The sequence below is a fragment of the Papio anubis genome, chromosome Y (assembly GCF_008728515.1).
Source record: "Papio anubis isolate 15944 chromosome Y, Panubis1.0, whole genome shotgun sequence".
Lineage (NCBI taxonomy): Eukaryota > Metazoa > Chordata > Mammalia > Primates > Cercopithecidae > Papio > Papio anubis.
The window spans coordinates 7,398,976-7,421,026 of NC_044997.1; the positions used below are offsets into that span (position 1 = coordinate 7,398,976).

At 36.5% G+C, this 22,051-nt stretch overlaps 1 pseudogene; it reads right to left on the reverse strand.

Annotated features, from left to right (window-relative positions):
- LOC116272396 overlaps positions 1-21,126 on the reverse strand; it is an 82,463-nt pseudogene extending 61,337 nt beyond the window's left edge.
- Between the last annotated feature and the right edge of the window lie 925 nt (positions 21,127-22,051).

Sequence of the window (22,051 nt, forward strand, 5' to 3'; positions counted from 1 at the left end):
ATTGGTAGTAGGAGGGTGGAGATAGTAGTGAGTGCGGGGATGAGGAGTATGGGTTTTGTGTTTTCAAGTTGTCACGTTATTTTTGTATTGTTAGATGTAGGAAGTAATGTTAGGGAGATGGTGTAGATTAGGCGTATGTAGAAATCTAGGTTGAGTAGAGTTATGGCGATTATGATGGTGGGGATGATGAAGTTATTATTTATTGTGAGTTCTTGAATAGTGATTCATTTGGGTAGGAAGCCAGTTAGAGGAGGTAAGCCTCCTAAGGATAGAAGGGTGGATGTCATTAGTGGTATTAGACAGGTTGATTTGTTTCAGGTATTAGATAGCATGAGAGTTGTAGTGCTTGAGTTCAGGTTGAGAGTTAGGAATATTGTAGTTGTTAAGATAATATAGATAGTTAAATAAAGGGTTGTGATAGTTGGGTTATATACTAGTGTTATTATTATTCAGCCTGTGTGGGCAATTGAGGTATATATATACACACACACACACACACACACACACACACACACACACACACGTACACACAGTTTTATTTTCTTTTTTATGTAAAAATTGCCCCTTCTTTCTATTGTGTAAATCTCTCATAAATATCATTTTCAGTGACTCATCCTCCAGCAAAGAAAGATACATACATATATGTGAGGCAGTAATTCTTAGACCTTTCCAGATTCACAGACCCTTTTCAGAAATTAAAGTTCTACATTTCTTAAATTTAAAATGTTTTATGGCAGGTCGATTTACAAACTCTCCATATCAAAATTATAAAGCAATTGATTTGCATAGATGTTTGCACATGTACACACACAAAAAACAAATATTGCAAAATCAATCGTAAGTACTAAGTTACTTTTTTCCTGTTTGTTAGTTTTACATATTACATTGTATTTTGATAATAAAACTGATAGGAAGTTCTGAGCCCCAGAGTAGAAAACTGTAAACTCTGATGAATATAAATGAGTTCTGCAGAAAACATATTGAGTACAGGCAATCAGCATTCATACAATCAATTCTGTTTGAAATTTATGTCATTTCAATGCAAAGTTATTACAATTTTAGAATGAATTTTAAATATTAATTCAATCATTCTTATAATACACCTTTAGTAGTTAGAAATAATTGTGCTTATTATCAATAGTTATTGGTTCATAAATATAATAAATAAAATTGAGAAATTTCAGTATCTTCAAACTTACTTTCTTTCAGTCCTATGGTTCCATCTTTATATTTTAAAACATTACCCAAGTGTCCTTCATGTGAGGGAAGCCACCCTCTTATTTCTCCACTACTTCCTTTTGCAGATTTCAGACTTCCTGAAGTGCTTCTGCTTCTTGAAGAAGGTGGTGGTCTCTGCCCACCACCACTTTGAAGAGATCGTTTCTTGGCTTATTCTACTTTTATTTCTTTTCCATCCAAAGACTAAAAGTACTGTGTACTATCAACAACATTAGCACATTTAACTTAAGCACATTTTACAAACATTTTTACATCAACTACGGTACATAGTTAATTAGGTGATATGAAGATGTTGGAAGAAGTGTTTTTGAAGTCACGTGTCTTCAAAAATGTTTTACTTGAGCAAAGACTAAACTCTTGGGGGAAGTAATCTAGGAATATATTTGGAGGAAGAGAATTCCATGCAGAGAAAATAACCATTGATATAATTCTGAGACTAGAATTAAGCAAATAACCATACTCTCATCATATGGCAAGAAAAACGAAGGAAAACGCTTAAGTGAAATCAAAGACAAATCTTTTTGGCTTTATTCTCAGTATAATTCTGGCTACTGGGAGAACAGACTAAGCTACACATTAGTATCAGAATCAAGCAGACAGACCAAATAAATGATGATGCTTCAACAAAAGTAATAGCAGAGGAGGTGATACATGCAGTCATTTCATGTGACTGTATAAACTGTGCCTTGCCGAAAGTTACTTGGCTGAGGACATAAGTAATATTCAGATAACGGTGTTGAGTATGTAGATGATTTTTGTTACAGCTTTACTCTAAATTCTCTCTAGTATTTAATTTCACTCTTTTAACCAGAGTTAAAATTATTTACGCCTAAGCATTATATGGAACTCATTAAGTATGTACCATGTAAAATTTCTTGCTGTCCATCAAGTAACATAAAGTTTACATGTGACAGAAAAGTATAATTTATACTTTTGCTAATATCTTATCATTTAATATACATATAAACCATGTTATATAACTAATTTATAAATATGTGTTCCTAAACATACACAGTACATGTATCTGTGTTTTGTAATATATATGTATTGCATATAGATGAAATTTATGCAATATATATTTTTAACTCAAGTATATGTCTATATGTATTTTTATATACTTTAATTTCTGGGGTACATGTGCAGAACATGCAGTTTTGTTACTGGATATACACCTGCCATGGTGGTTTGCTGCACCCATCAACTCATCACATACATTAAGTATTTCTCCTAATGCTATCCCTTCACCAGCCCTCCACCTGACAGGTCCTAGTGTGTGATATTCCCCTCGTGTCTATGCGTTCTCATTGTTCAACTCCAAATTATTAGTGAGAACATGTGGTGTTGGGCTTTCCGTTCCTGTGATATTTTGCTGAGAATGATGCTTTCCAGCTTCATCTATGTCCCTGCAAATGACATAAACACATCCTATTTTATGGCTGCTTAGTATTCCATGATGCAAATGTGCCACATTTTCTTTATCCAGCCTATCATTGTGGACATTTGGGTTGGTTCTAAGTCTTTGCTATTGTGAACAATGCCTCAATAAACGTAAGTGTGCATGTGTCTTTACAGTAGAATTATTTATAAACCTTTGGGTATATAACCCAGAATAAGATTGCCGAGTCAAATGATATTTCTAGTTTTAGATCCTTAAGGAATCAGCAGACTGTATTCCACAATGGTTGAATGCATTTTCATTGCCACCAACAGTGTAAAAGCATTGCTATTTCTCCATATTCTCTCCAGCATCTGTCATTTCCTTTTTAATGATCGCCATTCTAACAGGCATGAGGTGGTATCTCATTGTGGTTTTGATTTGCATTTCTCTAATGACCAGTGATGATGAGCTTCTTTGCATATGTTTGTTGACTGCATAAATGGCTTCTTTTGAGAAGTGTCCATTCATATCCTTCACTCAGTTTTTGATGGGTTGGTTTACTTTTTTTCTTAGTAAATTTGTTTAAGTTCTTTGTAGATTGTGGATATTGGTTTGTTGCAGATGGATAGATTTTTCCATTGTCAGATGGCAGCTTTAAGCATTTAATCTATAAATTACACAGTAGGGCCATTTTCACAATATTGTTTCTTGCTATAATAAGCACAGAATGTTTTTCTATGTATTTGTGTCCTCTCTTATTTTCTGGAGCTCTGGTTTGTAGTTCTCCTTGAAAACGTCCTTCACATTTCTTGTAAGTTGTATTCCTAGGTAATTTATTGTCTTAATAGCAACTGGGTATGTGAGATCACTCATGATTTGGCTGTTTCTCTATTGGTGTATATGAATGCTTGTGATTTTTTCCACATTGATTTTATATCTTAAGACTTTCCCGAAGTTGCTTATAAGCTTAAGGAGATTTTGAGGTGAGACAGTGGGATTTTCTAAATATGCAATCCTGTAATCTGCAAACAGAGACAATTTGACTTCCTCTTTTTCTATTTGAAAAACTTATTTCTTTCTCTTGCCTGATTGTCCTGGTCAGAACTTCCAAAACTGTGTTGAATAGGAGTGGTCAGAAAGGGGGTATCCTTGCCTTCTGCAGGTTTTTAAAGGAAAAGCTTCCAGGTTCTGCCATTCGGTATGATATTGGCTGTGGTTTTGTCATAAGTAACTCTTATTATTTTCAAATACGTTCCATCAATACCTAGTTTACTGAGTTTTTATCACAAAGGTGTGTTGAATTTTGTCAATGGGCTTTTCTGGATCTATTGAGATAATCATGTGTTTTTTGTCATTGATTCTGTTTATGTGATAGATTATATTGATGTGTGTATGATGAATCAGCCTTGCATCCGACGTATGAACCCAACTTGTTCATGGTGGATATACTTTTTGATGTGCTGCTGCATTCAGTTTGTCAGTGTTTCATTGAGAATTTTTGCATCAATGTTCATCAGAGATATTGCTCTGAAGTTTTTGTGTTTTGCTGTGTCTCTGCCACATGTTGGTATCAGGATGAGTCTGGCCCCATAAAACATGTTAGGGAGGATTCTTTCTTTTTCTGTTGTTTGTTGTTTCAGAAGGAATGGTACTAGCTCCTCTTTGTGCCTCCAGTAGAATTCTTCTGTGAACTGTCTAGTCCTGGACTTTTGTTGTTGTTGTTGTTGATAGACTACTAATTATTGCCTCAATTTCAGAACTTGTTATTGGTCTGTTTCGAGATTCAATTTCTTCCTGGTTTAGACTTTGGAGAGTTTGTGCATCCATTTCTTCTATATTTTCTACTTTATTTGCATGGAGGTGTTTATAGTATTCTCTGATGGTAGTTTGTATTTTTGTGAGATGAGTGGTGATATACCCTTTGCCATTTTTTATTGTGTCTATTTGATTCTTCTCCTTTTTCTTCTTCATTAGTCTGGCTAGTGGTCCATCTATTTTGTTGATCTTTTCAAAAAACCAGCTCCTGGATTCATTGATTTTTTTAAGGGTTTTTCATGTCTCTGTCTCCTTCAGTTATTCTCTGATCTTAGTTATTTTTGTCTTCTGCTAACTTTTGAATTTGTTTACTTTTGCTTTTCTTGTTCTCTAGTTCTTTCAATGTTCATGTTAGTGGCCAATTTTAGATCTTTCCTACTTTTTCTTGGGGACACTAAGTGCTATCTATTTCCCTTGAAACACTACTTTAAATTTTTCCCAGAGATTCTGGTATGTTGTGTCTTTGTTCTCATTGGTTTCAAGGAACATTTTTATTTCTGCCTTCATTTCGTTATTTACACAGTTGTCATTCAGGAGCAGGTTGTTCAGTTTCCATGTAGTTGTGCAGTTTTGAGTGAATTTTTAAATACTGAGTTCTAATTTGATTACACTGTGGACTGAGAAAATGTTTGTTATGATTTCCATTCTTTTGCATTTGCTGAGGAGTGTTTTACTTGCAATTATGTAGTCGATTTCAGAATAAGTGATTTTACTCTGAGTGTAATTCCGGCTACTGGGAGAACAAACTGTAAGCTGCAAGTGGGTTTCAGATTCAAGCAGAGATACTAAAGAAATGATGATGGCTTCAACAAACATAATGGCAGAGGAGGTGATACAAACAGTCATTTCATATGACCATATAAGTTGTGCTTTGCTCTAAGATTACTTTCCTAAGGCATAAGTAATATTCAGATAATGATGTTGAGTATGTAGTGATTTTTTATTGTTTAGAACCTTCCTCTAATTTTTTTCTAGTATTTGATTTTACTGTTTAACAGAGTTAGAATTATTTATGCCTAAGTGTTATATGGAACACTTGAAGTACGTACAATGTAGTATGTATTACTGTTCATCAAGTAATACAAAATTTACATGTGATAGAAAAGTATAATTTATACTTATAATTTAATATATTTTAATATATGTATAAACCATATAACTATATAGCTAATTTATAGATATAAGTATTCATAAACATATACAAGATATGCATCTATGTATTTTATAATTAATATGTATGTATTGCCTATATGTGTAATTTATGCATTACATACTGTAATACATGTGTACTACATGTCTATATGCATCCCTGATATGGCTATCTTTGTTTCCAACCATTCAGGTACAGCAAGGTCATCCTGTTCTTTGCCTCTTTGGCAGTCACTGGGAACTTGTAGGCCTGGTCAGTGATAACTCAGAAGCCTGTTACGACCCTGTTCTTGTCATCAGGACAGCGCAATACATATCTTGAATGAGATGGCTTATCAAGGCATCCAGAAACCACTGGGTCCTATTTTCATCTCTACCCTGCAATTCTTCTCCTGGAGTAAAAGATAGTCCACAAAACACACTTAGCTTTAACACAGACTCTGACACTTTGGACTTTCATGGATTCTCAGAACAAACATGGAGGAGAAGATTAAGCACTTCCCCAGTGAACAGAAAGCACCATTCACTGTTTTCTTTGGTTCAAATCCTCATTCAATGTTTTTTGGTTCAAATAATAGAGACTTTTTCATGTCAATAGACTGTTACACTTTCAAAGTGGTCACCTCTCCTCAGCTAGCAAATTCCCAATCGTATAACCCTGGATTTCTCCTGTTGCCAAACCATGGGATCATCCTGATACAACTGAATGATGGAGTACCCCAGAAATGGACACTTCTCAATATTTCTTTTTTTCTGGACCCCAGAACAACCAAACAGCTATTCAACCTATACCCTGGAATTTCCTCAGAAAAATGCAATGAATTACAAATACCAAGTTGTAACTGATTCAGCAAGATTCTGGATTAATACATTAGCTAGTATAATTAGGCTTCATACTCTACCATTAGTTAATGCAGGTGGATCCTGGCTTCTCTTTTCAAGTGAGAGGGTGGATCTCAAGTTTCTGTTAAGATGGACACTGGTCAGTCTCAAGTTCAATCTATTAATGTTCCATCTCATGGACAACTTGTAGCTGTGCCTTGGCTGGAAATTACTCTTGACGTTGAAACTTGTAAACAATTTTTATCTTATAAAACAGGAACAGTGATGCAGATTCAATCCTGTGAATAGAGTACTAGAAAACAAATGTATCACATAGCTTACAGAGTTAACCCTGCTGCCAAACCAGTAACTTACAACTAGATTCCACCGGTACCTTTCATAGTTAGTAATATTGAAGTATGGGCTCATTCATCCTTCAATGAAGATGGATCTCAGCATCCTACAGTAATCCATACCTTTGAACCATGGTGTCATCTAGTGTTGAATGTATTTGGATCCCCAAGAAACTAAAGAAAGGACAGATGGATAGTGGATTCTCACTGAACCTGAGTCAACTCAGTTATGGATTTCTTCTACACTGCATACTCTTCATGTGATAAGTCAAAAGGTGACAATATTAGGGCTTGGACACAATATAAAACCAGTATGATCAGGCCCTCAAATCAAATGGATAGATTTAGTCCTTTGAGTAGACATGAGGCTATTATACTCAAACCCTTAATGCAGACATGGATCTTAATGCATCCTATTATGAATATAATTGAGCCCTTAATTCACTCCAGAGTTGACATGATCAGACCCTGGAATCAGCCTGAAACAGCCATAGTCCAAATCTCAATCCAGCCAGAAACTCAATCAGGAAGACTCTTCATTTGCCTGAAAGCTGATACAATTAAACCATGGTTACAAACTGAAACTGAAAGAATGAGATCCAGCATTCAGCATAAATTTAAAATATCGAGGCTCAAAGAACCCAGACTAAAGAATGAAAAGAAAAACATTGGACTCAACCAGAAACAGATACAGTAAGGTACGGGACCCAAAATGGGATGGAAACAGAGGTATCCGGGCCCTAACCAGGAGGTGATAGATCCAGACTCCGGAATCACACTGAAGCTGATATCATCAAACTTTTTTTTTCAGTCTCAAGCAGACACAGTCAAACAGTGGAGAGAACCAGTAACTCTGACAGATCACCATTGGATACAATCTGAAACTGAAATATTGAGGTTTTGGAACCAACCTGAGACTGATAAGTTAAGAGACTGGTTACAACAAGAAGCTTATGCATTTAGACTCTGGAGCAATGTTGAAAGTGTTAAAGTTAGATCACGGATGCAAGCTGAAGATGACACTTTGAGACCTTGGAATCAGAAAGACATTGGTGTAATCGACCCCTGAGTACAAAGTGAAGCTACAGTCTTAACACAATGGATGCAGGAAGAGTCTCAAGAATTAAATCCCTGGACACAATCTGAAACCTACACAGTCCCACTGTGGACCCAGACTGAAACTCCAAAAGTAAACTCTTGGACTAAGATGTCAGCAGAGACATTCGCAACATGGATAAATGCTGAATTTCAAGGATTAACATCCTGAAGACAGTCTGAAACTGATCCAGTCATACTGTGAACTATTGCCAAATCCCAACAATGAATCTCTAGACACATTCTGTATTTTATAAAGTCACATGTTGGAACTAAGAAGAATTTCCAGCCTTGTTTCCCTTTACAGAGTCGTATAGCTAAGACAGTCACACCATGGATCCAGGATAGATTTCCAACAATGAATCCCTGGGCAAAAACTTTAGCTGAAACTGTCATGCAATTAATGCTTGACAAAATGCCACCAATAAACCCATGGACCAAATAGCAGACTGAATATCTAGCAGGAAATAACTGGCTCCCATCTTAATTTAATCCAGTCTCATTGTGGACCATGGTTTATCTGTGAGCAGTAAATTACTGGATACAGTTTGATACTGAAACAGTAACACTGTGGACCCAGGTTGAGTCTCCAGCAATACATTCCTGGAAACAGTTGGAAACTGATATAATCACACTAGGGACCCGTGCTCAATCACTAGTAATGAATTCATGGATAAACTCTATCTGATATGGTCACAATGTGTATCCCGGCTGAATCACTATTAATAAATTCTTGGACACAGTCTGAAACTGTTATACTCACAACATGGATTCTGGCTGCAACTCTAGGAGTAAGTCCCTGGGCACATGATATATTCCTACCATGGACCCACGCTGAACATCCACCAGTATCTTGGACTCAACCATGGATTCCAGGTGAAACTCCAGCAACGAATCCCTGGAGAGAAGCTACAGCTGATATGGTCCTACCAAGGAATCAGGCTGAATTTATAGAAGGAAATGCATAGACAGGGTCTGAAACATATACAGTCACAGAGTGGATCCTGAATGATTCTCCAGCAGTAAATTAACAGACACAGACAATAGCTGATCCAGGCAAGCTGTGGACCAAGCCTGAATTTTCAGTCATAAATCCCTGGGCAAAGTCTATAGGTGAAAGTACTATACCATGGATTCAGGATGAGTCTCCAGCAATGAATCCATTTACACAGTATCTATCTGATACAATCAAACCATGGACCCAAGATGAATCTTCAGTAGTAAATCTCTGTACACTACCTGAATCTCATAACATTATCCTGTGGATACAAGCTGAGTCTCCCACAGTAAATCTATCCACAAAGGTGGTTTTTCCACAGTCACACCATGGGCCCAGACTGTATCTGTAGCAGAAAGCAGAAGGACATTGCCTACACTTTCACAGTCATACCTTGGACCCAGGTTGAATGTCTATCAGTAAATACCTGGATAAGCTCCATAGCTGATAGCGTCACACACTATGGAAAGGGGCTGAATTAACAGCAGGATATCCATGGATACTGCCTTGGGCTGCTACTATCACCCTACGGGCACAATCTGAATCTCCAGAAGGAAATCTCTGGACACAGCTTATGTATGGTACAGACACACTAAGGCCTCAGGCTGAATCTCCAGGAGTATTCTACTGGACAGAACCTGTAGCTGATACATTCCATGAACTCAGTTGGAATTTTTAACAAGAAAGCCTTGGATCAAATCTGCATCTGATACACTCGTACCATGGCCCTAGGCTGTCTCCGGTAGTAAAGCATTTGACACAAGCAATAGCTTATACATCAAACTAAGGAACCAAGTCAAATCACTAGTCATAAATATCTGGAAACAGTATGAAACTGATACCTTCAAACAGTGGAATGAGACTGAATCTTCAAAAGTAAATGATTGGACACAGCCTATACCTGCCACAGTTATACCACAGAACCAAGCTGAACCCATAGGAGTAAATCCCTCCACAAAGCTTGGAACAGAAATTGTCTTACTGTGGACACAGGTTCATCTAAAATCAATAATCTCTGTACATATCCTCTATTCGATAGAGTGAAACCACTGACTAAGAATGTTTATGTAGAGTAAATCCATGGAGACAGTCTAAAACTGAGAATATCACATCATGGACCCATGATCTGTTGCCAGCAATAACTCAACAGTGGCTGCAACTGATATAGTCACACTGCAGTACATGGCTGTATTCCTAATAATAATTCCCAGGAGAGAGGCCCTAGCTGATACAGTCATAACACAGAGACAGACAAAATCAATTTCTGGTAATAACCTGTACCTGATAGTCACACTATGGACCTAAACAAAGTATCTATAAATACACACTTGGAACAATGCTAAATTTCCAGCTGTAAATCCCATGATGAAGTCTAAGTCTCCAGTTGTAAATATCTGGACAGACTCTGAATCTCCAGCCCCAAGTCCTCTGTTACAGGATGAGACTGATACAGTCATAAAATGGAAGCAGACTGAATCTTTGGCAGTAAATCCCTGGAGAAAGCCTGTTGCTACACTCACACTTTGTACACGCCTGTAACTCCATTGTTAATCTTCTTTTCACAAAGTATAGATGGTACACTGAAAGTGGGGTGTCAGGATCCAGTTCACACATAACAATATTAACCTAAATGTAAATGGACTAAATGCTCCAATTAAAAGACACAGACTGGCAAATTGGATAAAGAGTCAAGATCCAACAGTTTGCTGTATTCAGGAGACCCATCTCACATGCAGAGACACACATAGGCTCAAAACAAAGGTATGGAGGAAGATGTACCAAGCAAATGGAAAACAAAAAAAGAAGGGTTTGCAACCCTAGTCTCTGATAAAACAGACTTTAAATCATCAAAGATCAAAAGAGGCAAAGTCAGCCATTACCTAATGGTAAAGGGATCAATTCATCAGGAAGAGCTAACTATCCTAAATATATATGCACCCAATACAGGAGCACACAGATTCATAAAGCAAGTCCTTAGAGACTTACAAAGGGACTTAGACTCCCATACAATAATAATGGGAGACTTCAACACTCCACTGTCAACATTAGACAGATCAACGAGACTGAAAGTTAACAAGGATATCCAGGAATTGAACTCATCTCTGCAGCAAGCAGACCTAATAGACATCTACAGAACTCTCCACCCCAAATCAACAGAATATACATTCTTCTCAGTACCACATCACACTTACTCCAAAATTGATCACATAGTTGGAAGTAAAGCATTCCACAGCAAAGGTAAAAGAACAGAAATTGTAACAAACTCTCTCTCAGACCACAGTGCAATCAAAGAAGAATTCAGAACAAAACCGCTCAACTACATGGATACTGAACAATCTGCTCCTGAATGACTACTGGGTACATAACGAAACAAAGACAGAAATAAAGATGTTCTTTGAAACCAATGAGAACAAAGATACAACATGCCAGAATCTCTGGGACACATTTAAAGCAATGTGTAGAGGGAAATTTATAGCACTAAATGCCCACAAGAGAAAGTAGGAAAGATCCATAATTGACACTCTAACATCACATTTAACAGAACTAGAGAAGCAAGAGCAAACATATTCAAAAGCTAGCAGAAGGCAAACATAACTAAGATCAGAGCAGAACTGAAGGAGACAGAGACACAGAAAACCCTCCAAAAAATCAATGAATCCAGGAGCTTGTTTTTTGAAAAGATCGACAAAATTGATAGACCATTAGCAAGACTAATAAAGTAGAAAAGAGAGAAGAATCAAATGGACACAATAAAAAATGATAAAGGGGATATCATCATCGACCCCACAGAAATACAAACTACCATCAGAGAATTCTATAAACACCTCTATGCAAATAAACTAGAAAACCTAGAAGAAATGGATAATTTCCTGTACACTTACACTCTCCCAAGACTAAACCAGGAAGAAGTTGAATCCCTGAATTGACCAATAGCAGGCTCTGAAATTGAGGCAATAAATAATAGCCTACCTATCAAAGAAAGTCCAGGACCAGATGGATTCACAGCCAAATTCTACCAGAGTTACAAGGAGGAGTTGGTACCATTTCTTCTGAAACTATTCCAATTAATAGAAAAAGAGAGAATCCTCCCTAACTCATTTTATGAGACCAACATCATCTTGAAACCAAAGCCTGACATAGATACAGTAAAAAAAGAGAATTTTAGACCAATATCCCTGATGAACATCAATGCAAAAATCCTCAATAAAATACTGGCAAACTGAATCCTTAGCACATCAAAAAGCTTATCCACCATGATCAAGTGGGTTTCATCTCTGGGATGCAGGACTGGTTCAACATATGCAAATCAATAAATGTAATCCAGCATATACACAGAACCAAAACAAAAACCACATGATTATCTCAATAGAGACAGAAAAGGCCTTTGACAAAATTCAACAGCCCTTCATGCTAAAAACTCTCAATAAATTCGGTATTGATGGAACGTATCTCAAAATCATAAGAGCTATTTATGACAAACCCACAGCCAATATCATACTGAATGGGCAAAAACTGGAAAAATTCCCTTTGAAAACTGGCACAAGACAGGGATGCCTCTCTCACCACTCCTATTCAACATAGTGTTTGAAGTTCTGGCTAGGGCAATCAGGCAAGAGAAAGAAATAAAGGGCATTCAGTAAGGAAAAGAAGAAGTCAAATTGTCCCTGTTTACAGATGACATGATTGTATATTAGGAAAACCCCATTGCCTCAGCCCAAAATCTCCTTGAGCTGATAAGCAACTTTAGCAAAGTCTCAGGATACAAAATCAATTTTCAACAATCACAAGCATTCTATACACCAGTAACAGACAAACAGACAGCCACATCATGAATGAACTCCCATTCAAAATAGCTTCAAAGAGAATAAAACAACTAGGAATCCAACTTACAAGGGAGGCAAAGGGCCTCTTCAAGGAGAATTACAAACCACTGCTCAGTGAAATACAAGAGGACAGAGGCCGGGCACAGTGGCTCAAGACTGTAATCCCAGCACTTTGGGAGACCAAGATGGGCGGATCACAAGCTCAGGAGATCAAGACCATCCTGGCTAACATGGTGAAACTCCGTCTGTACTAAAAAATACAAAAAACTAGCCAGGCGAGATGGTGGGTGCCTGTAGTCCCAGCTACTTGGGAGGCTGAGGCAGGAGAATGATGTAAACCCAGGAGGCAGAGCTTGCAGTGAGCTGAGATCCGGCTACTGCACTCCAGCCTGGGTGACCGAGTGAGAATCCATCTCCAAAAAAAAAAAAAAAAAAAAAAAAAAAAAAGAGAGAACACCAACAAATGGAAGAACACAACATGCTCATGGATAAGAAGAATCAATATGGTGAAAATAGCCATACTGCCCAAGGTAATTTATAGATTCAGTGTCATCCCCACTAAGCTACCAATGACTTTCTTCACAGAATTGGAAAAAAACTGCTTTAAAGCTTACACGGAACCAAAAAAGACACCGCATTGCCAAGACAATCCTAAGCCAAAATAACAAAGCTGAAGGCATCACGCTTCCTGATTTCAAACTACACTACAAGGCTACAGTAACCAAAACAGCATGGTACTGGTACCAAAACAGAGATATAGACCAACGGAACTGAACAGAGCCCTCAGAAAAAACACCACACATCTACAGTCATCTGATCTTTGACAAACCTGAAAAAACAAGAAATGGGAAAGGATTCCTTATTTAATAAATGGTGTTGGGGAAATTGGCTAGCTATAAGTAGAAAGCTGAAACTGGATTCTTTCCTTACTGCTTATACTAACATTAATTCAAGACGGATTAGAGACTTAAATGTTAGACCTAAAACAAAAAAAACCCTAGAAGAAACCCTAGGTAAAACCATTCAGGACACAGGCATGGGGAAGGACTTCATGTCTAAAACACCAAAAGCAACGGCAACAAAAGCCAAAATTGACAAATGGGATCTAATTAAACTAAAAAGCTTTTGCACAGCAAAAGAAACTACCATCAGAGTGAACAGGCAACCTATAGAGTGGGAGAAAATTTTTGCAATCTACTCATCTGACAAAGGGCTAATATCCAGAACGTACAAAGAACTTAAACAAATCTACAAGAAAAAAACAATCCCATCAAAGAGTGGGCAAAGGATATGAACAGACACTTCTCAAAAGAAGACATTCATACAGCCAATAGACACATGAAAAAATGCTCATTATCACTTGCCATCAGAGAAATGCAAATCAAAACCACAATGAGACACCATCTCACACCAGTTAGAATGGCAATCTTTAAAAAATCAGGAAACAACATGTGCTAGAGAGGATGTGGAGAAATAGGAACATTTTTGCACTGTTGGTGGGACTGTAAACTAGTTCAATCATTGTGGAAAACAGTGTGGCGATTCCTCAAGGATCTAGAACTAGAAATATCATTTGACCCAATCATCCCATTGCTGGGTATATACCCTAAGGATTATAAGTCATGCTGCTATAAAGACACATGCACACGTATGTTTATTGCAGCACTATTCACAATAGCAAAGACTTGGAATCAACCCAAATGTCCATCAGTGACAGACTGGATTAAGAAAATGTGGCACATATACACCATGGAATACTATGCAGTCATAAAAAAGGATGAGTTCATGTCCTTTGTAGGGACATGGATGCAGCTGGAAACCATCATTCTCAGCAAACTATCACAAGAACAGAAAACCAAACATCGCATGTTCTCACTCATAGGTGGGAACGGAACAATATCACTTGGACACAGGAAGGGGAACATCACACACTGGGGCCTATTGTGGGGTGGGGGGAAGGGGGAGGGATAGCATTAGGAGATATACCTAATGTAAATGATGAGTTAATGGGTGCAGCACACCAACATGGCACATGTATACATATGTAACAAACCTGCACGTTGTGCACATGTACCCTAGAACTTAAAGTATAATAATAATAATAATAATAAAAGATATCAATCTGTAATTATGCCCATGTATGTGTCACTTTTCTTTTGTTCAATGACCTTAAATTAAGCATCCAGGTAAAATAACTCATTTTTATTCATACAAAAAATACAGTCTTTCTATCATGTAGCATTTACCTTGGCCTCCCATCTAACTATTGCTTCTTGCCACAGCAGAAGGAGCAGATTTTTTGTAAGAAGGACCTCCACTTCCTGAAGATAGACCTCTTCTTACTGTAATGAATCCCCTAGAAGAACTCATGCTGAGATCAAGAGTGTATCCAACATCATCTGTATTTCAAACAAAATCTTTTTAACTAACTGACATCACTATTTCTTAAATGGCTAAGGTTTAGTTGTTTATAAAGATTTTCTACATATTATAATCTTACAAATTCACATTTATCTAAAGTAATAAAATTAACATTTCAGCCTGTAATCCCGGCACTTTGGGAGGCCGAGACGGGCGGATCACGAGGTCGGGAGATCGAGACCATCCTGGCTAACACGGTGAAACCCCGTCTCTACTAAAAAAATACAAAAAACTAGCCGGGCGAGGTGGCGGGCGCCTGTAGTCCCAGCTACTCGGGAGGCTGAGGCAGGAGAATGGCGTGAACCCGGGAGGCGGAGCTTGCAGTGAGCTGAGATCCGGCCACTGCACTCCAGCCTGGGCGACAGAGCGAGACTCCGTCTCAAAAAAAAAAACAAAAAACAAAACAACAAAAAAAAAACCAAAAACAACAACAACAAAAAAAACAAAACAAAACAAAACAAAATTAACATTTCAATATGAAGTTAGTACAATTCAAGCAACAAAACTCTTTAGAAAATCTAGAAAGAAACTCGAGAATCATAATATATTGGTGTGAGAGACAGATGTGGTAAAAACGGGGAGTGAACAAGGAGCAGAAATCTATCAGTAAAATATCCAAATATGATATACATAAAAACACTAAAAGAAAAATGATAACTGACTGTTTATATTATTCTGCTACAAGGAAAAATTTTCAAAGTATATCATAAAGATAAATTCTACTCAAAGAAACTCAAATATTTACAATATCAAAAAGTGACACATCAGGAAAATACATTATCCCTAAAAATTGTTAACATAATATAGAATTCTTACAATTCTCTTATGAAACACTAATTTTCAGATTAGAATATGCTAAATTTTAATAATCTTTAATAATTGCATATTTAAGAATATATAAATATTTTTATATATGCACAAAAAATGTAGATATATGCCAGTTGCCAGGTGGTGTTACAAGCGAGAATACACACATTTTCCTATATGGCAGAGTATTATTGAACTTCATCCTCAAGATCAGTGGAGACAAAATAACCATGAAGCTATACATCATAAAGTGGAGCAAACACTGTAATTTCAACTTAAAAAAAAAAAATCTCCAATTAATTATACATCTGGTTATTAAAACTCCAAGTTAAATGTTAGATTTTTGAAGCTCAGTTAACAGATAATACAAATTAACTTATAGGTTATTTACTTACTTACTTACTTACTTACTTACTTATTTATTTATTGAGATGGACTCTTGCCCTATACCCCAGGCTGGAGTGCAATGCCATTATCTCAGCTCACTGCAGCTTCCACCTCCCAGATAAAAGCGATTCTCCTGCCTCAGCTTCCTGAGTAGTTGGGATTACCAGTGTACACCACCAAACCAGGCTAATTTTTTGTATCTTTAGGACAGACAGGGTTTCACCATGTTGGCCAGGCTGCTCTGGAACTCCTGACCTCGTGGTCCACCCGCCCCATACTCCCCAAGTGCTGAGATGACAGGCGTGAGACACCTTGCCCTCTCCCTCCAACAGCTTTTTTTTTTTTTTTTTTTTTAAAAAGTTTGTTTTCTTTTGTATGTAAAAATTTACCGCTTATTTCTTTTGCATAAATCACTCATAAATATAATTTTCAATGACTCATCCTCCAGTAAAGAAACATACATACATATCTGTGAAGCAGTGGTTTTTAGACCTTTCCAGAATCACACTCTTTTCAGAAATTAAATTTCTACATTTCTTAAATTGAAAATCCTTTATGGCAGGCCAATATACAAACTCCCCATATCAAAATTACCAAGCAATAGATTTGCATAGGTATTTGCATATGTACACACAAAAAAACAAATATTGCAAAATCAATCTTAAGTACTGAGTTATTTTCTTCTGTTGGAAAGTTTTAAATATTCCATTGTATTTTGATAACACAACTGATATGAAGTTCTGGGCCCCAAAGTAGAAAAATCTAAAGTATAATGAATATAAATGAGTTCTGCAGAAAACCTGTTGTGCATAGGAAATCAGCATTCATAAACTCAATTCAGTTTGAAAGTTGTGTTATTTCAATGCAAAGTTAATATATTTTGAAACAAATTTTAGATATTAGTTCAATCATTCTTATAATATATCTTTAGTACTTAGAAATAATTTTGCTTATCAATAAGTTAACTTTCTGTTCGTAAAGGAAATAAATAAAATTGAGAAATTTCAATATCTTCAAACTTACTTTCTTTCAGTTCTATGGTTTCATCTTTGTATTTTAAAACATTACCCAAGTGTCCTTCATGTGAGGGAAGCCACCCTCTTATTCCTCCACTACTTCCTTTTGCAGATCTCAGACTTCCTGAAGGGCTTCTGTTCCTTGAAGAAGGTGGTGGTCTCCGCCTACCACCACTTTGAAAAGATGGTTTCTTGGCTTGTTCTACTTTTATTGCTTTTCCATCCAAAGACTAAAAATACTAAGCGTACTATCAATAACATTGGCACATTTAACCTAAGCACATTTTACAGTTTTACATCAACTATAGTTCAATTCTTGATATTTTCTCCCAAAGCAAACTTTGTTTTTCTCCTGAAATAAACCCATCTTTCTCAATGCCAAATTTGAGACATTTATTGAGCATATGCCTTCCATTATGGAATCAAACACAAATTCTATTATTCAAATTCCTTGAAAACTACTCCATTATTTAAAAACAAAAACAAAAACAAAAAAACACCTCAAACAAAAAAAGATTAAGAAAAAAAAAAGATTACACATTCCACGGAAGAATGTGGTACATCTGTTTTTTACAATATATAATCCACTTCATCTTTGTATTTACATCACTGATTTAAAAGTTTCACTGTCCCAATGAAACTTGTGTCGTTTAAAAAAATGAGGCTACTTATTCAAAGTGATTAGTCACATTAGTCATTACGAGTTGTTTCTTGCTTGATCTGCTAACACTTACATAAAATATCCCCATATGATTTACAATTCTATATTTACTCTAGAAATGTTTCTGTAAATATGATCCTTGTTTGGTCTTATTAAGGTTTCTTGTCTTACTCATTCCTTATTCTGTCTCAGACTTGTCCACGAAAAACAACTCTTAGTATAGTACTTCATGTAATTTCTTAGAAATCCTTAAATGTCTTAAGTTCACAATAACATTTTCCAGTGTAATCTTTTCTGTAGGCCCCACTAATTTTTGAAAACAGTTCAGCTAAGAACTTGATTTGAAAATTACACGGCTTTTGTTATTTGGGGAAAGATCTTAAATCCCTCACAAGACCTTTTGCAGCCACATTGCCAGTTGCTCTTACCTTGAAACTTCTTCAGTTATTTCTGGGACCAAAATATTTTCCCTAGATTTGTGCATGGCTGCTTCCTTTCCTGTGTTCAGAAGTCAGCCAAAATTCCTTAAACTGTTAATTTCCCCTGAAAACACTAAGAACCTCCTTTATTGGCTGTCATAACATTTATGTGCATACAACATTCATATTTATTTTTACACAATAAAATATGTGAGATGAAGTAATTTAGAAATAACACTGGCTGGGCACAGTGGCTCATGCCTGTAATCCCGAAACTTTGGGAGGCTGAGGCGGGTGGATCATGAGGTGAGGAGATGGAGACCATCCTGGCCAACAGGCTGAAACTCCGTCTCTACTTAAAGTACAAAAATTAGGTGGGCTTGGTGATGTGTGCCTGTAGTCCCTGCTACTCAGGAGGCTGAGGCAGAAGAATCACTTGAACCCAGGAGGCAGAAGTTGCAGTGAGTCAAGCAACCATTGAAATCCAGCCTGGTGACACAATGAGACTCCGTCCTAAAAAGCAAGCAAACAAACAAACAAACAAGCAAACATGCTACACAAATTACCTGCTCTTGTACTTGAAAACTAGGAGGAAAAAAAAAAATCACAGATTACTATAAGTAAGTCAAAATTATCTCCATACCTACCACAAAGCTATGAACCAAAAGCTACTCTCAGTTTCTACCACAGCTTAAAATACTAATTTATAAGAGTGAATAAAAATGTACTTTCTTCTAGGTGCCAGGAAGAGTGCTGCATGTAACAGAAATAAAAGCAACTAGGAAGACTTAAATATGCACTATAGACAATTTCACAATCAATAGTTTAATACATAGTACATGAGTAATTCCAAAATACCTACAATATGCAACGAGGAAGAAAATATTAAATCTATATATTTTTTTGAAGCATAAATTGTTATCTGTGAGACATACATGGGGAAGGATAATTCTCAAGAAGTCCAAAAAAGCATTTGAGGGATAGCATAAACAGTAACAGGAGCTAAAAACAGATTGGGATAATGTTATTTATTACTACTTTTTATTTTTTTGAGACGGAGTCTCGCTCTGTCTCCAGTCCGGAGTGCAGTGGTGTGATCCTGGCTCACTGCAACCTGTGCCTCCTGAGTTCAACTGATTCCTCTGCCTCAGTCTCCTGAGTAGCTGGAACTACAGGCACACACCAGCATGCACAGCTAATTTTATTGTGTTTCAGTAGAGATGGGATTTCACCATGTTGGCCTGGATGGTTTCAATCTCCTGACCTCGTGATCCACCTGCCTCAACTTCCCAAAGTGCTGGGATAACAGGCATGAGCCACCATGCCCCGCCTGATTGAGATAATGTTATAAAGCAAAAAACACTCTAAAGGGCCCAGAAGGGAACGACGTTGATTACAATGTAAACAAATTCAATAGTTAACACACAATAGTAAACACACAATCCCTAGATTTAAGACTCAGTAGGACACGAGACTATTGGCTGGATCAAAACAAGTCCTCAAACACCCTGGGAAAATGAGTGGTTAGGTATTCTGGTTACATAAATCACTCTGTTGACAGGAAAAAAAAAAATCCTTAGGAGAAAAGAGCAAGGATTAGGCAAAAATGCCAGTTACTTCTGTTATCCAACTTCAATGTTCTCATAATATTTTCTGTTTTCAAGTACTTGACACTTCCATAAATACAAAGGTCTTATTTAAATATACTTTCTCAAAAATATATTTTCAGAAAACAGTAGAGAATCTTTCCTTCTTGTAAGTCTGTCTAGATGTCTATCCACAGTTTGTCTATGCTCTAGAAGTATTTCCATGAATTGAACGTAATTCCATTAATAGCATTTAATAAATATTGACTTATTCCTCTCATTTACATGAGGGTTCCTTCTAAGTTTTAAAGCTCTTCAAAAGCTTCGAAAATCTATTTACACTCATACTGAAATATAAGCATAGAAAAAGGTCACCATATATTAATTTATATAATGTTTATTCTAATACCCTTCCAACTACACCTGCATGTATACAGCAAAGAGAATATGGCTAAACCATTTTGTTTCATATGGTATTTATTATATTCAAAAGTTTAGTAATACTAAAAATACATGGAAATGCTGTTAACTGAAGAACAGAATTTGAATATTATTAATAAGGGACACTTACCTTTCCACTCATAGCTTTGGCAGCATTCTTAGCATCTGCACTATTCTGAAAAATAATAAATGCAAAGCCTCTGGACTTGCTGGTTCAATTCTTTATCAAAAGAACAAAAATAAATGAAAACATTTTACATCTATATAATGGACTAACTAAGGTACTAACCATCTGGAAATTACATCAAACCAAAACAAATTGCATTTCACATCACTACTATGATTCTTAATACCAAGTCAAGCCTATAGTCAGCCTATTTTATTCCAGTTTGTTCCTGAACTCCACAACACATTTACTTTTCCTCATTTTCTTTTCTAAGTAGTAAGTGATCCTTACCACAGACCCTTCACCTGCTGCTATGAGGTTTTCCAAATATTAAATAGACACTTCAAAATAAGAGTTGAAAAACAATAAAGTATTTTAGCGTATGTACACAATGAACTTTGAGAATATATATATATTTTTCAAAACATACGTAACATATTTTGAACATACATATTGAAATATACATATTTAAATACACACACATGGTTTTAAGTGTTGCCTTCAGATATGGGATCCTGTTTTGTAAATACTGCTTTAAGCATCTTTTCATTGGTTTCTCTATTGAGGCTGCTAATGAAAAGCTTGCCAGGATGATCTGCTTCTACCATTATGCTGCAAGTGTTAAAAATTTATCTATAATTAGATAAAAACAAATAAGCTAAAAAGATAAAATTTTATTTTACTCAAGTAAAATTCCTTTCCAGAGGATGACATCTTTCAGTTTTTCTTGCTTTAAATATGTAAAATTTGGAACATACAGAGCAAATGGGGCAATGACTTCATGGACAAATGCTGCATTTTAATATGTACCTGACAAAATCTCGTTTCTAAAAATTAGAGAAGAAAAGTTACTGTAATTTTCCTAAGTTGCAGTATGAAAGATGTCTCCATTTAAATAATTGTATTTGAAAACTATACATTTATGAGGTACAGTGTGATATTTTGTGTATTTTTTTTTTATTGAGATGTATATCTCCTGTTGCCAAAGTGCACTGTTCACTGCACTCCACCCAGCATCAACTGATCCTCCAACATCTCAGCTTCCCAAGTAGGTGGTACTACAGGGGCTTTCTAACAGAGACAGGTGATTTGTGTGTGTGTGTGTGTGTGTGAGAGAGAGTGTGTGTATGTGTGTTTTAGCAGACACCGGTTACCCCATATTGCCCAAGCTGGTCTCACAATCCTGGGCTCAAATGATCTGCCGGCTTGGGACTACCAAAGTGATAGGATTTCCAAAAGTGAATCACCACAGTCAGCGTGATATTTGGATAAAAGATTAAATCAAGCTAATTAAAAAGTTATTGGGGGAGAATATTTTAAATATTTTACCATATTTTAGTAATTTGAAATATACAGTAAGTCAAGGATTCCCAAATCCTGGCCTTCAACCTATACCTGTCTGTGGCCTGAATGTAATGCCTGAGGATGACCTGAGGTGGTACAGATTCAGCTGGAAATCATTCTCCCTATTCCCC